We start from the raw sequence: 16,345 nt of genomic DNA on the forward strand, positions 1-16,345 counted from the left end.
CCTAATTAACTGAAGAACCTGGACCAATGTAGCCCTAAACTTCTGAGTCAGAGTCTTCATAACATTCACATTAGTGTTACAGCTCTTTTTGAATTTGTCTAGCAGGTTTTCTGACTTTGTCGGAAAATCCCTCCCAATTATAAATTATTTAAAAAAAAAAAACATTCACATTAGTTTTTGATTCTCACCATTCCAGTTGAAATACTATGGCTCAAATTGCAGAGATAAAAAACAAATCAGTGAATGTCTAAGAGTTATTTTAAATCCCAAGTGCTGTAAGCTCAAGTATAACATGTTGCTGTCATCACAACAAGTTAGAATTGCGGCTGCATTTACCAGTATCTCACACGACTTCATCTATACTCTAGCTTACATAAGTCACCTATTTACTACCTCAGTTTACTACATTTAAATAAGCTATTCTAAAAGACAGGGAATGTCTAAATTGTATAAAACATATTCATGCAGAATATCTACCTTCTAAATCTTTTTTTTAAAAATTTAAGTTGTCTTCCTGAACAGAACACCAACGGCCCAGGCCTTAATGTCAACCATTAATAAATGGGACCTCATGAGGCTGAGAAGCTTCTGTAAGGCAGGAGACACTGTCAAGAGAACAAGCGACAGCCTACAGACTGGGAAAAAATCTTCACCAACCCTACATCTGACAAAGGTCTAATATCCAAAATATATAAAGAACTCAAGAAATTAAACACCACCAAACCAAATAACCCAATTGAGAAATGGGGCTTGGAACTAAACAGAGAATTCTCAACAGAGGAGTACCAAATGGCTGAGAAACACTTAAAGAAATGCTCAACCTCCTTAGTCATCAGGGAAATGCAAATCAAAACAACTCTGAGATTCCATCTTACACCCATCAGAATGGCTAAGATCAAAAACTCAAGCGACACCACATGCTGGCGAGGATGTGGGGAGAGAGGAACACTCCTTCATTGCTGGTGGGAATGCAAACTAGTACAGCCACTTTGGAGATCTATCTGGTGCTATCTCAGAAAAATGGGAATAGGGCTTCCTCAAGACCCAGCTATTCCACTCCTTGGACTATACCCAGAAGATGCTCCAGCACACAACAAGAAACTTTGCTCAACCATGTTCATAGCAGCCGTATTCATAATAGCCAGAACATGGAAACAGCCTAAGTGTCCCTCAGTAGAAGAGTGGATAAAGAAACTGTGGTACATATACACTATGGAATACTATTCAGCTATTAAAAACAAGGAATTCCCGAAATTTGTGGATAAATGGATTGAGCTAGAAATGATCATAATGAGTGAGTTAACCCAGAAGCAGAAAGAATCAAATGGTATATACTCACTTATATCTGCATACTAGCCCAAGGGGCATGTCCCACAAAAGCCTTCACTTACCAGGAAACTGGGACAGAGGGGAAGGCATCCTATTGGGACTCTAAATGAGAGACGCATGGGAGAACAGCAAAATAAAAGGATACAGAGGGTCCTAGAAATCTATAAGTAGAACAATATGATAGGCAGATTTGGGCCCAGGGGTCCCGCTCAAACTAAGGCACCAGCCAAGGACAATACAGGAGGTAAACTTTAAACCCCTTCCCAGATCTAGCCAATGGTCAGAATATTCTCCACAGTTGAGTGGAGAGTGTGATACGACTTTCTCACGTACTCTGGTGCCTCACATTTGACCATGTCCCCTGGAGGGGGAGACCTGGTGGCACTCAGAGGAAGGACAGCAAGTAGCCAAGAAGAGACTTGATACCCTATGAGAATATATAGGGGGACGTAATCCCCCTCAGGACAGTCATAGGGGAGGGGAATAATGGGAAAATGGGGGGGGGGAGGAATGGGAGGATACAAGGGATGGGATAAACATTGAGATGTAACAAGAATAAATTAATAAAAAAAAATGAAAAAAAAATTAGAATAATGATTGATAGAATAGAAGGTACCAGGCAGCAGATACTATGTTATACAGAGTTTATTAGATGAGCATGTGGGGGAGAGAAGGAAAAGGGTAAGGGGCACCTGAGACAGACAGACAGAGAGAGAGAGAGAGAGAGAGAGAGAGAGAGAGACAGAGAGAGACAGAGAGACAGAGAGACAGAGAGACAGAGAGACAGAGACAGAGACAGAGACAGAGACAGAGGAAAGGTAGAGAGAGAGCCATTATATGGCCCCTGTGGCAGGTAAGCAGTGACATCACAGGTAGGCAGACTGAAGCAGAGTCCTAACACTAATAACTGAAGGTAGTCCTGAACTTCCTTCTAGATATGTAATGTTCAAGCTCCAAAGATGACAGTCCCGAGGTATGGGCTTTATTAGGAAAGGAAATGCTTGCTTTGTCCAAAGATGCTTCCAATAATTTTGTAGATTTATAAAATTACTTCTTTCAATCCTTCTTAAATGACCATTTTATTTTTCAGTTGTTAAAAATGTATTTCCATCATTTGATACCATCCCTGCTTTTATTTTGTGCATGTAATGTTTAAATTGACTTCTATCAACACACCGATTCAATTAAATTTCTACATGGAATTTTAAGATTCAAAAAAAAAAAATTTAAGTTGTCTTACAAAGTAGAAGGGTTACTGTTTTTTCTAGAAAGCCATGGCTTATTAAACAAAAACCCAGTCCTAGATGTAGGATCCTTCCTTAAGAGTTGTTGGTCAATGGTGTGACAAGGTACACCCATGAGTACCATAGTGGCATGGATATTATGGGGTAACCAACTGCTTTCTAATCAGATTTAATGCCTGCTCCATAGGAGAAAACACATTCCTGGTACTATAAATTTAACCAGCAACCCATGGTTGTGGAGTCCACCTCAAGGATGAACCTAGGACTACTGTACTAATGAACTCACATACTATCAGACTGCTTGCTGAATTCATATACCTCTATTCATAGATGAGTGTAGCTCTCAGAATTCATCCAAGAACTTTCTCTGTGATGGACAATGCAAAAATTCACATCTGACCAAAGTGCAAAGAATAAGCATTAGTGGAGTAGTCAGCAATATATAAGACATCCACATTACACTCCCACTCCCAGCACAGGGACTGTTTAAGAAGACTAGGCAGAAAGTCTGTAGGAGTCAGAGGTGAGGAAGGATCAGAGCAAAATAGTGTTTGAAGAAATCAACATGGCTGTTGTAGCCATGAACTCATGGTTGCCTGCACAAGATCAAGCCAGTCAACATGCTAGCATAGAGTGGGAAGTGGTGCATGAGGCCCTACCTCTGAGGAACAGTAAACATTTGATGGCTTCTGTGGGAAGAAGAATCCGTTATCTTTAAGGATGTAGGCCCTGATAGGCTGACCACATTCCAATGGATGGTCCCATACCCAAGTAGCATCAACTGTCATTTCTCCAATGTATGTTTTTGCCCTCTTTGTCAAATATCAGATGGCTAAACTTATGTGTATAAGTACAGAGAGAGAGAGAGAGAGAGAGAGAGAGAGAGAGAGAGAGAGAGAGAGAGAGGAGGGAGGGAGGGAGGAAGGAAGAAAGGGAGAGAGAGAGGAAGAGAGGGAAGAGGGGAGAGAGAAAGGGAGGGAGGGAAAAAAGTGTGAGGGAGGGAGGGAGGGAGGGGGAGAGGAAGGGATGGAGAAAAACAAGAATGAGAAAGTTTCAATGAAGTCATGCCACTTCTCAAGAGCCATAGATTATCTACAAAACCCCTATATCAAATATCAGAAACCTCCTTTCAAGTTCTTGATCAGAAGCAACCAAGATGCTCTCAACACAATAGACTATTGCTATTACATTTGTTTGCCTCCCAAAAGTTGAAGTAAGTCCCTGTTGAGGAAGACACTATGCATTTTGGTACAGGACTCAGGAGATTCAAGTTGGGTCTGACTAAAGCTTCAACCTGAGGTCCATCTTTCAGAAGGTGCTATGCAAGCTGGCAAGGCAGGGAAATGATAATAGTCCTATCCAGCTATGATACGTACGAATTACAACAATTACCAGTGTGGCAAGATAGCCCTAAAAATGGCAAGATGAGAGCAACAGTGGCACTCATATCTTGATGTCTAGATACTCAGCAGATGTCTAGCTGAACTTGAAGGTATGAAAAGACAGAGAGGAAGATTAGAATGTCTTCTATGAGATCATCATCTAAGAATCAAAGAGAAACTACATCCATAAAACCTCTACAAGATGGCGGCCTCAACAAGACCTGAACAGTGACAATACCAAAAAATGTGCTAATATGGATGGAGGAAATCTCAAGGGTCCCAACCCTAAAAAAAAAAAAAAAAAAAAAAAAAGAAAGAAAGAAAGAAAGAAAGAACTAAAGGCAACTAATGAGTCTCAAGAGAGGGAGAATAAATCTTTCCCAGGGATGAGTCTCCAGTTGGTTATCCAAAACCAAGTGGTCAGCTCTGAAATTACATACATGCAAGCAACACTAACAGATTCAACAGGTTATGTTTATGTCCATGCGTTTATATATGCATATATGTGTAACAATAATAAAGATGAAGAGGCCATGAATTTGAGAGGGAACGAATAGGGGAAAACGAAAGGGATTGGCAGGAGAAGCCACAGGAGGAGTGGAAGGGAAAACAACATAATCATGTCTTGATTAATTTTTTAATTAAAAAAGCAAACAAAATTAGAGATAAAATTTGTATCATTAAAAGAAAGAAGGGTGCAGGAGAGATAAAAGAGCACTGGCTGCTCTATCACAGAACCCAAGTTTAGTTCCCAGCACTTATTATATCAGGCTACTTACAGCTGCCTGTAACTCCAGCTCCAGGGGGCCTTACCTCCTCCTGGACTCTGCTGGCACCTGTGCTCACACGTGCACATCCCACAAAGACATAGATATACATGTACATAATGGAAAATAAATATTTTAAAAAGAGCCTATTGCTGAAGACACCACATACATTCATTGCAAGATACAGAGAACTCAAGATGAGAGTTGATGAAAGAGAAAATAGCAACAATGATCTCATCCAACAATAAACCCTATGGACTACAAGACCAGGAGAGATGTGACAACTGGTGCAAAGGTGGCATTAGTGGCCCTGCTATTATGGGAGTAACCAATGTTCTCATCGGATTTAAGGTCTGCTACACAGAATGGATTTTGCGCCTAATACTATAAACCTAATAAATAAAAAGCCCATGGCTAAAGAAGGCTTATACTATAGGTGGAACTTGTTTAGACTTCTAAATATTTAGGTTTATATCCACAGACAAATGTTACTCTAGTCTTATTCAGAAAAGTTCCTCTTAGCAATGAACAGCTGACACTCAGAGCAGGTCAAGGCGCTAAGAATAAGTGCCTGCTGCGTGCTCAGCCCTAAGCAGGACATTTGCACCTTTCTGCTAGGGCTCAGGGAACACAGCAGAAAAGTATGTGGAAAGAATGTAAGAGGCAGACGATATGGGAAAGGACTATTGGACACTGTCTTCTGAGTATGACAGAGACATTTCAATCCTGATCTCATAGGTACGATGGTGGCCACACTGGGCCTGCATAAGACTGGGGCTGTCAACAGTAATCATGAGTTGTGGAGGGACTCACAGGCCTAACTCTTCCCTATGGAGCTATTGGCTTCTAATGGAGCCTGGGGGGGGGGGAGGAGAAGTTATCGTTTTCAATCATGTAAACATCCATGCGTGAGCCAGATTCCATTGGCTAGCTCAAATCCAGATTCCACAGACACCTTGGGTAAATACAGTGGGTACAAAACAAAGCAAAACAAAAAAACCAACATGAATGTGAGAATGGACTTGCAGGGAGGAGGGAGGATGGCAGAGGTGGTAGGAAGATCAGAGAGGCTTGGGGATGTGAGCGTAACCAGAATGCGTTACACACATGTATAAAATTGTCAAGGAGCAGGCTGAATAAGAGCTATTTTTACAATATTAATGTAGTATATGTTTTCATTTGCTAAGTGAATGGCCAAAAATCTCCCAAGTGAATGCCATTCAAATGCTTTTTTGATCCTTCACACATAGCCTTCTCCAAGTTCAGTGTGCTTTATCTGTGCCTCTGGGCAGAAATAAAACATCAGTTGAGATGAGGGAGAGCCTATAGGGGCCTATAACTAACTTCAGAATTTAGTTCCCCCCAGACCTCAGCAGTGTCACCAAAGCCATCTGATTTCAGTAGTGATGGATGGCTCTTTCAGGGAGTCTGGAACCACTGTGCTTTTTGAGTCTGATCCCAGGTGTGACACTATCAGAATTTATAGCAGGAGGATTTACCCAGAGTCATTTCTTTGCAGCAGGCAGGACTTGAGCTGAAGTAAACTGAACTCTGGAGCACACACTTTCAGTTGCAGCATAAACCATCTCACTGCTTAGTATTTCACACTTGCAAGAAATGAGTCTCCGGTGCTGTGTGTCAGGAAACAGGTCTGTATTTAAAACACTGTTGCAGGAATTCCACCACTCAAATGGAGCTTGTTAAAATTGGGTCAAAACCAAAAACAGGTTCACAAACATCCTTTAAAGAGTGGGTTTTTTTCATCTCAATTATACATATTGACTCCTCAAAAATGTACCTTTATGGCTCTATGCCCTATTTTTTGAAGAAATGGTGAGTCAAACTCCAACTGTCATTTTTACTTGTGTAATATAAAACTTACAGAGATTTCTGCCCCAGGAGAAACCACACTTGGGCTTCAGAACTGTACAGTGACAAATGGCAGATGCCTCTTACGTGAGTGACGTATTTTATTGCATTTTGTCATGGCATCTCTACCAAATTAATGCATATTTATGCTTCCAAAACATGCATAGGTGAAAGAGCAGATATGGTCAAAGGAATCAGGTGTGCCTTTCCTAGGTTGTTGCTGGCAGCCACCAACAGAATTTATTTTTATAAAAGTAACTTCAGTAGTACAATATTCAGCAATTGGTGGTCAAGACTTTTATATAGTACTAGAAATTAATATCTCATCCGGTACAATATGATCATTTCAAAGAACAGCTAGACTTTAAAGTATTGCAGAGAGGAAGCCGGGTGTTAAATGTGTACCTTGAAGTTAGCTACACAATTCTTATTTCACTTAGAGCCTTCATCACTACTGGATAATGTTCTCGACACAGGAAGGTTCTCTGCATGCTACCAAAGAAGAAACGTGAACACCAGCTAGGCCACAATCCCTTTGATCTATGATGCTGTCCTGCCTGTAAAATATGCTAGTGCAATAGTGGCACAAAGGTTGGGGGAGTAACCAAGCAATATCTGATTTGACTCAGGGCCTACTTCATGAGTTGGAACCCACTGATGACACTGCTTGGGTTACCAATAACCTTAGACTAAAGAGCCCAGGGACCTAGGGGGAAAGTGAATACTACTGTTCTACTAAAGGAATAGAAACACAGCAATAAATTCACTCCTAATGACATTTTGCTATACTCAAAGATCAGTGTCTTGCTCCAGCACATCAGAGAAGCCTCTTCCTTCAGTAGATGGGAAAAATAGACACCCACAGCAGACAATATGCAGAGACCTTGGAACGCTCAGCTGTAAAATCCCTCGCCTCTGGATTCAGGGAATCCTGTAGGAGAAGAGGCAGAAAGAATATAAAAGCCAGAGGAGATGGCAGACTCCCCCACAAAATGAGGCCTTCTAAACACAGCAGGACTGATGTACATACAAACTCTCAGAGACTGGAGAAGTATGCACAGACCAGCTCCAGACGGGGTCCTAGAGCTAAGGTGCCCCCATCCCTAACTTAGAAGTGATCTCTAAATAATAAGCACTTATAAATGAAAACTTAGTTTTTTTCCAGGAGAAAACCACTGAGGAAACAATCTACGCTTAAGGACAGACCTCATGCCTAGCAGTAGATGGCCAATCGAAAACAAACTCAACAGTATCTTTGGAGATTCCTTGCCTCATAATGTTCTATCAGGGCAGGTTTTATTTTTACCTTTACTGTGATTTTATTTAACTTTTTTCTAACCCTAAAAACCCTAAAAGTTTTGTGCATATATATGGTTTCTGGTTTTGTGTGTTTTTTTTATGGGGAGGGACTGCAAGGAGTACAGGGAGGGGAAAGAGTAAGCAGAATATACTGTATGGAAAAATATAGATTTCAATCTTTAAAATGCTGACTGTGTCATAATATAGCCATGTTCTTCCCTCACCATGTTATAACAGTTTCTAGGAAAGGTTATAGTAAGTCAGCTAATGGGCAACTTCACCAGAAAGACCAGCATTACATGCGAAGATGTCTGACTTGTCACAAACATATTCATCTACGAGTAAGGCAAAAGAATGCAGCTAAGTTATAGAGGACATTGAAGTTACAATTAAAGCTTGCCTCTTCCTATGTTTATTTTGCTTCTGACTAGATATGAGATCAAAATCACTTTTGCTAGGAGCTGTGAGTGGGGCCAAGACATGGTTCCCTGGAAACGTCACTCCAGTTTCCTCCCCTCCTACTTGTTCTCCCACACAGTGCCTCCTCCATGCTTCTGTTTTCATACCAAATGAGTGATGGCTTCCAAAAGCCCGGAGGAGATGAAACGCATCCATGGGTTTCATTCAGACTGCAACCTTCCCCTGTGATGTTTGCTCAGTGTTGAAGTCGGGACGCCAGTGAGTCTGCCTAGTTAGGAGTTCTTTTACATGTGTGTGTTCTCAAGTATGTGTAGGCACATGTGCAGGCATATACATAAGGAGGCCAGAGGACAAACTTGGATGTTTCTTAGGACCCATTCACTTTGCTTTTAAAGATAGGGTCTTTCATCATCTAGGATGGCTAGTCTACAAGCTCCCGAGATCCTCCTGTGTCTACTCCCCCAGCTGAGATCCTCCTGTGTCTACTCCCCCAGCTGAGATCCTCCTGCATCTACTCTCCCAGCTGAGATCCTCGTGCAGCTACTCCCCCAGCTGAGATCCTCGTGCAGCTACTCCCCCAGCTGAGATCCTCCTGTGTCTACTCCCCCAGCTGAGATCCTCCTGTGTCTACTCCCCCAGCTGAGATCCTCCTGTGTCTACTCCCCCAGCTGAGATCCTCCTGTCTCTACTCCCCCAGCTGAGATCCTCCTGCATCTACTCCCCCAGCTGAGATCCTCCTGCGTCTACTCCCCCAGCTGAGATCCTCCTGTGTCTACTCCCCCAGCTGAGATCCTCCTGTCTCTACTCCCCCAGCTGAGATCCTCGTGCAGCTACTCCCCCAGCTGAGATCCTCCTGTCTCTACTCCCCCAGCTGAGATCCTCGTGCAGCTACTCCCCCAGCTGAGATCCTCCTGCATCTACTCCCCCAGCTGAGATCCTCCTGTCTCTACTCCCCCAGCTGAGATCCTCCTGCATCTACTCTCCCAGCTGAGATCCTCGTGCAGCTACTCCCCCAGCTGAGATCCTCCTGTGTCTACTCCCCCAGCTGACATCCTCCTGCATCTACTCCCCCAGCTGAGATCCTCGTGCAGCTACTCCCCCAGCTGAGATCCTCCTGCATTTTCTCCCCCAGCTGAGATCCTCCTGCATCTACTCCCCCAGCTGAGATCCTCCTGCATCTACTCCCCCAGCTGAGATCCTCCTGCAGCTACTCCCCCAGCTGAGATCCTCCTGCATTTTCTCCCCCAGCTGAGATCCTCCTGCATTTTCTCCCCCAGCTGAGATCCTCCTGCATCTACTCCCCCAGCTGAGATCCTCCTGCATCTACTCTCCCAGCTGAGATCCTCCTGCATTTTCTCCCCCAGCTGAGATCCTCCTGCATCTACTCTCCCAGCTGAGATCCTCGTGCAGCTACTCCCCCAGCTGAGATCCTCTTGTCTCTACTCCCCCAGCTGAGATCCTCCTGTCTCTACTCCCCCAGCTGAGATCCTCATGCAGCTACTCCCCCAGCTGAGATCCTCCTGTCTCTACTCCCCCAGCTGAGATCCTCGTGCAGCTACTCCCCCAGCTGAGATCCTCGTGCAGCTACACCCCCAGCTGAGATCCTCATGCAGCTACTCCCCCAGCTGAGATCCTCATGCAGCTACTCCCCCAGCTGAGATCCTCATGCAGCTACTCCCCCAGCTGAGATCCTCCTGTCTTTACTCCCCCAGCTGAGATCCTCGTGCAGCTACTTCCCCAGCTGAGATCCTCCTGCAGCTACTCCCCCAGCTGAGATCCTCCTGCAGCTACTCCCCCAGCTGAGATCCTCCTGTCTCTACTCCCCCAGCTGAGATCCTCCTGTGTCTACTCCCCCAGCTGAGATCCTCCTGCATCTACTCTCCCAGCTGAGATCCTCGTGCAGCTACTCCCCCAGCTGAGATCCTCGTGCAGCTACTCCCCCAGCTGAGATCCTCGTGCAGCTACTCCCCCAGCTGAGATCCTCCTGTGTCTACTCCCCCAGCTGAGATCCTCGTGCAGCTACTCCCCCAGCTGAGATCCTCGTGCAGCTACTCCCCCAGCTGAGATCCTCCTGTGTCTACTCCCCCAGCTGAGATCCTCGTGCAGCTACTCCCCCAGCTGAGATCCTCCTGTCTTACTCCCCCAGCTGAGATCCTCCTGCATCTACTCTCCCAGCTGAGATCCTCGTGCAGCTACTCCCCCAGCTGAGATCCTCCTGCATCTACTCTCCCAGCTGAGATCCTCGTGCAGCTACTCCCCCAGCTGAGATCCTCCTGTCTCTACTCCCCCAGCTGAGATCCTCGTGCAGCTACTCCCCCAGCTGAGATCCTCGTGCAGCTACTCCCCCAGCTGAGATCCTCGTGCAGCTACTCCCCCAGCTGAGATCCTCCTGTCTCTACTCCCCCAGCTGAGATCCTCCTGCATCTACTCTCCCAGCTGAGATCCTCGTGCAGCTACTCCCCCAGCTGAGATCCTCGTGCAGCTACTCCCCCAGCTGAGATCCTCCTGTCTCTACTCCCCCAGCTGAGATCCTCGTGCAGCTACTCCCCCAGCTGAGATCCTCGTGCAGCTACTCCCCCAGCTGAGATCCTTGTGCAGCTACTCCCCCAGCTGAGATCCTCGTGCAGCTACTCCCCCAGCTGAGATCCTCCTGTCTCTACTCCCCCAGCTGAGATCCTCCTGCATCTACTCTCCCAGCTGAGATCCTTGTGCAGCTACTCCCCCAGCTGAGATCCTCGTGCAGCTACTCCCCCAGCTGAGATCCTCGTGCAGCTACTCCCCCAGCTGAGATCCTCGTGCAGCTACTCCCCCAGCTGAGATCCTCCTGTCTCTACTCCCCCAGCTGAGATCCTCCTGCATCTACTCTCCCAGCTGAGATCCTCGTGCAGCTACTCCCCCAGCTGAGATCCTCGTGCAGCTACTCGCCCAGCTGAGATCCTCGTGCAGCTACTCCCCCAGCTGAGATCCTCCTGCAGCTACTCCCCCAGCTGAGATCCTCGTGCAGCTACTCCCCCAGCTGAGATCCTCCTGCAGCTACTCCCCCAGCTGAGATCCTCCTGCAGCTACTCCCCCAGCTGAGATCCTCCTGCAGCTACTCCCCCAGCATTGAGATTGCCAGCACATGCTACCACACCCTATATTACATAGGTGCTGGGGGAGGAACTCAGGTCCTCTTGCCTGCACAACAAGGATCTAACCAACTGGGAAACCTCCTCAGCCCCCTTAAAGAAGTCTTTTCTTTGGCTTCTCCCTGGTCTCTGTTCTCTGTAAACCTAATACCAGTCATGAATATGCTTTTATGCTCAGGGCCAACAGAGCTGCTGGTAGCAAGCTATAAGGCTTGCTGGCTTGCACATGAAAAGAATACAAGACTGTGGGTTCTTCTCAGCAGGGTCCTCATGTGAACTCATAACTGTGGGGGAAGCAGCAGTGACTGGGGTGGGACTTGTCACTCAACTTAGCCATGCTTGCTGTGGATCTGTCAGAGGGCAGGAAAGGGATAACGTCTGAGAAAGTGTGAGCAGTCAGGACACACGTGGGGCCAGGCACACTCTGGCTGAGCAGTGGTTCCAGGGTCACGAGACGTGGCAGTTCGATGTGGGAGGCAGCCCTGCATCCCCCTCCGTACCGCAGGCCCAGCTGGAGTTGGTTTTCTCTCCAATGAGAGCCAAGTCTGTCAGTGCAGTGGGAGGGGGGGGTTGGAGATTAATTTTTGTAGAAGGAAAGCCTGATGGAAGGACACGGAGGACTGACTGCCTTGATTGACGGCACCTTTGCGATCCCCAATTCCTCAAGCTGAGTCATAACAAAGTCTCCCTCAAACCCTGTACATCACATTTGATGAAATGTGTTTTCCAGTAGAAAAAAGTGCTAATAAGAATGTGTGGGCTTGGAAGAATCAATCCCATATGGATCTCTGACTTAGTAAGCACAGCTATCACACAAGCCTGGGCACAGGCGCTGATGCACAGCCATGTACAGCGATGGAGCAACGTATAAACTCAATGGTTCTATTACTGTACTGAGCTAGGAGAAGACATAACTCTTTTAAGTCTGTGATTTATTTGGCCAAGTGACCTGATCCCAGGGGAGAGAGCTGGCCCATGGGGCTGGAACAGCTTAAAGAGAAGCTTGCTTTTATTACCAAGAACATGAAGATATTAACATCACCACAGGACAGCGATGCCAGCTTAGAGGCAGGTCAGCTTCAGCTGCCCTGACTGACATCAGAGACAAATACTGTGCTGTTTCACCTTCCTTCAGAACACAAAGGCCCTATGGCCAAGCCAGGTGTGGTCTTGCACATTTTGTGATTGAAGTACCCAGGAGGCTGAGGCAGGAGGATCATGAGTTTAATGTCAGCCTCAACTACACAGTAAAGAGAAGTCATTCATGGCCACACAGTCAGACTCTAGCTAAATTGAATGGAGGAAGGAATCCTCTGATGAGGCTCTGTGTGGGCTATCTTTTGGTAACCTTTTCATCTCTTTTTGGCAATCACTGTAATTGCCTGTTGGACAAATGCCATTAATTAAGCTCTGCATTTATTAAACCTTTTTTTAAAGGAAAGGAAATACAATGTGAACATAAAATGAGCAATGGTTTACAAAGCCGTACTTATAAATTGGAGATGGATCACACATCTGACAAGACACCTGCCAAGAGCAGATATCTCCCATATCAGCTAAACCCTGAAATCACGGGGTCTCATGCAATTAGACTCCAGGGAGCCAGTGCCTCTCACTGAGAGGTTCTCCTGTGTTACTGGGGTGCTGGGTGCTTCGATGTTCCCTCATTTGTTTGCTGGCAGGGTTGAGAATGGTGAACATTCTTCTGGTTCCAACTGAGGACAGTTTTAATTGGACCCCCTTCATGATGTATTTGTTGACGTTCACCACAAAAGCATGTCCATCTCAGAAGTCTCATAATTCTAGAGGACTTCCGTTATTCCACATAATGGTTGTGGTAGCCACCACCCTGGAAGCTGCCAGCAGAGAGAACTGTATGGGCATTAGTGTTCTTGCCAGTGGGGGGGCCCACACCTGTCCCCAACAACAGCATTGTATTCCCTGTTCCAGGATGGCTCATCAATACACACTTTCCCCCATCAAAATAGAATCCATGATTACAACTACCTTCACTGCTGGGGATGCTGAGCACCTGTGGAGGAGGCGTGCTTCTGGGATGAGAGGCGGGAGGAGAATAGTGCAAGAATTGCTCCAAAGCACCGTTGTTGTCCTGAACTCATAGGGAATGGATCACATCTGATTTTGAAGGAAGAGAACAAATACCCGTAGGAAGAAGAGATCTTGTCTTTGCTGGGATATCATGGTTCAGCTAAAGATTAGGGATTTCACAGCATAACTGGCACGTGCTGAGGAAGCCCAGCCTGCCGGCTTACCCCACCTCAGCATCTTTCCATCAGTCGCCACCTCCCAGCGGGTGAGCAGAAGACCAGAGCTCTGCCATCTCCTTTGGTTCATGTTAGTTATTTCCTCTAATTGGGGCAACACTTGCCAGCATGTTTGAGGAAGAAGTGACAAATTTTCATATGGCTCAGCAACAAGAGATGCCAAGAAGAATATATGTTGACAGGAGAAAAAGCAAACTTACTGGGCAGACGTTTTGTTTCTTATGGAAACACTTCAAGGCATTCTCAGCTGTCCTCCACTCTCATGAAAAGAAAAGCCCCCAAAGAGGCAGCTATTGGAGAGGAGAGTAAGAGCTTTGCTTAACAGCAGCTGGCGGAGTCACTGTGTAAGCAACACTCTCTTCTCATCTTCCTAGACTTAGAAATATTTCATGGTTGCTCATCTTTCAGTCACTCAAACAGCAAGGACTAAAGGGGAGTGTCCTGGTCCCTCTAAGGACATGAATTGGGAGTGCAACCTCATTTCAGAACTATGGGTGTTTAGGGACAAACACTTGTTTTGTAGATGGAGGCTTTTATCCTGTGTTCTGTAGGATGCTGAGAACTACTGCCTTCTCCCTACCAGATGTCAAAACGTCCATCCTATGTTGTGGGGGCTAAAATGTCCCCTGAATGGACCAATGGTCCCTTTGTCCTGGTTGAAAGACACTGCTCTGTTTTATCCATCTTCATCTGCTGTTCATCTCAATAGTTTGCATTTTGTTTCTTGGGGAAGGGTAGTTTAGACAGAGTCTTATGTATCCCAAGCCAGCCTCAAAGTCACTATGTCACTTCAAACAACCACAGACCTTCAGTGCCTTAGCTTCCACCTCCGGAATACTATTATTAGAGGTGTGTGCCCCCACAGCCAGCTCATGGTGTTCTGAGAAGTGAATTCAGGGCTTTGTATGTGATGAGGCCTCATCAGCCCTGTCAGCCCCATGTTTTGGGTTTTCTAAAAACAGAACCCTTGAGCTTGACTGGCCAGCCCCTGTTCTTCATGGTCCAATCTGACATTTGAGAGCCAAACTGTAGCACTCTCTCCTTTCACTTACAGAGGAAGTAAAACTCCTATAAAGAACAACAAAGGAAGCCAGGCCCAGAGCTCACACAGTCCCTGCTGGCTTTTCACTATAGGATTCCAATGTCTTAGGCCTCCGAGGTTCTGCTCTTCTGGTAACCAGCACATCTCATCGTCAGCGCTAAATGCTTGCTTTAAAAACAAAACTAAATTTTAATTATGTGCTGTATAAACAGTCCCTGAGGGATTGAGCATAGACTGTCATCACAGATGGAGGCAAGAGACACTGTTGGCTCCTAGCAGTTCTTCATACAGCCAGAGATGGAGGGAAAGGGCAGTTTCACAGGGAGACAGCAGCAAGATCATGGCCCTGGAAGGATCACAGCACCTTTACCAGACAATGTGGCTCAGTGCCCCTCTCTGGATTCAGGTTCCCTCAGGTTGATCTTCTGCCCACTCTTGGGGTGAAGTAAAGTTTTTTCTGGAAGTAGAAGTTAGTACTCCAATAGATAAGTAGTTATGTACCTTTATAAGGAAAACGGCCTAGCTTTTGCTAGCATCTAATCACATTCTAAGCTGGCCTCCAAGCCTGGATTTGTCACGTGAGGTCAGCATGTGCATACTTTTACTCAGCTGAGCATTTTTACCTCAACTGAAATGTATGCTTGCATCTTTGATTACAAGCCCCGGGGGCTTCTGTGTGTGTCGGGGAGAGGTGGGGGAACAAAAAAATACATGAACAACTTTTCCTAAGCTCTTTGAGATATAAAAAAGCGTGATGCTCAGGGGTTTAAAAGGGAACTTCAAGGCATCTCCTGCTGTCTATTTTAGAGCTGTCTATTATGAAATTTCTTCCACATATCTGACCATAACTCATTCCTGGGGGCAGAGGGCAGAACTATCCTAAGTTGAGATACAGAGGAAGACAGGAATGTGCTCTGTTCTTTGGTTTTAGTTTTGTGGTTTTTTTTTTTCCTTGTCTAAACAGCCAATACTCATTCTTAATTTTTAAAAATCCCTATGATTTATTGATAAAGGAAATGTTTCTCCCCTAAAAATAAGCCACAGACTTCATTCCTCTCGCTGCCCTTGGTGGGTTCTAGACTACTTGGTGAAAGCAGACACCTTCCCACACAGACAAGAGCAAGTGGCTCTTTGGTCCCAACTATGTGCCTGGCCACATTCTCTGTGGGACCCTTGGAATAAAAATCAAGACCTTTGTAAGTAGCCAGAGAAATCCATTCAAAAGACAACTCTGACCACATCGCCCCCCTGTTATAGCTACAAAGTGAAGGATCAACACTCAGTAGGAAGATTGTGCCCTCCCCTGTCTTGACAGATGCACTGTGGCCTATACCACTCTTGACCATCCACTAGGTCCTCCTGTGACATCTCCAGTGTGGTGTCCCCCACATGTCATGAAGCACCTTTCTCCATGCTGTTCCTGCAACATAGACACCGCTATTCATCTTTCTTTCTTTCTTTCTTTTTAATCTTGGCTGTCCTAGACTCACTTTGTAGACCAGGCTGGCCTCGAACTCAAGAGATCCACCTGCCTCTGCCTCCCAAGTACTGGGATTAAAGGTGTGCACCAACACACCCAG

At 45.7% G+C, this 16,345-nt stretch overlaps 1 protein-coding gene and 1 non-coding gene across 2 annotated transcripts in view; one reads left to right on the forward strand and one right to left on the reverse strand.

Moving 5' to 3' along the window:
- The window catches only part of Ccbe1 (collagen and calcium binding EGF domains 1), a 246,241-nt gene that overhangs the window by 124,232 nt on the left and 105,664 nt on the right, over nucleotides 1-16,345 (reverse strand). The gene's annotated exons all lie outside the window — the stretch shown is intronic.
- On the forward strand, nucleotides 72-132 carry LOC127204873 (U7 small nuclear RNA). The gene has a single exon (XR_007832558.1). It is a non-coding gene; the product is annotated as a U7 small nuclear RNA (small nuclear RNA).

The sequence above is a fragment of the Acomys russatus genome, chromosome 20 (genome assembly GCF_903995435.1).
Source record: "Acomys russatus chromosome 20, mAcoRus1.1, whole genome shotgun sequence".
Classification (NCBI taxonomy): Eukaryota; Metazoa; Chordata; class Mammalia; order Rodentia; family Muridae; genus Acomys; species Acomys russatus.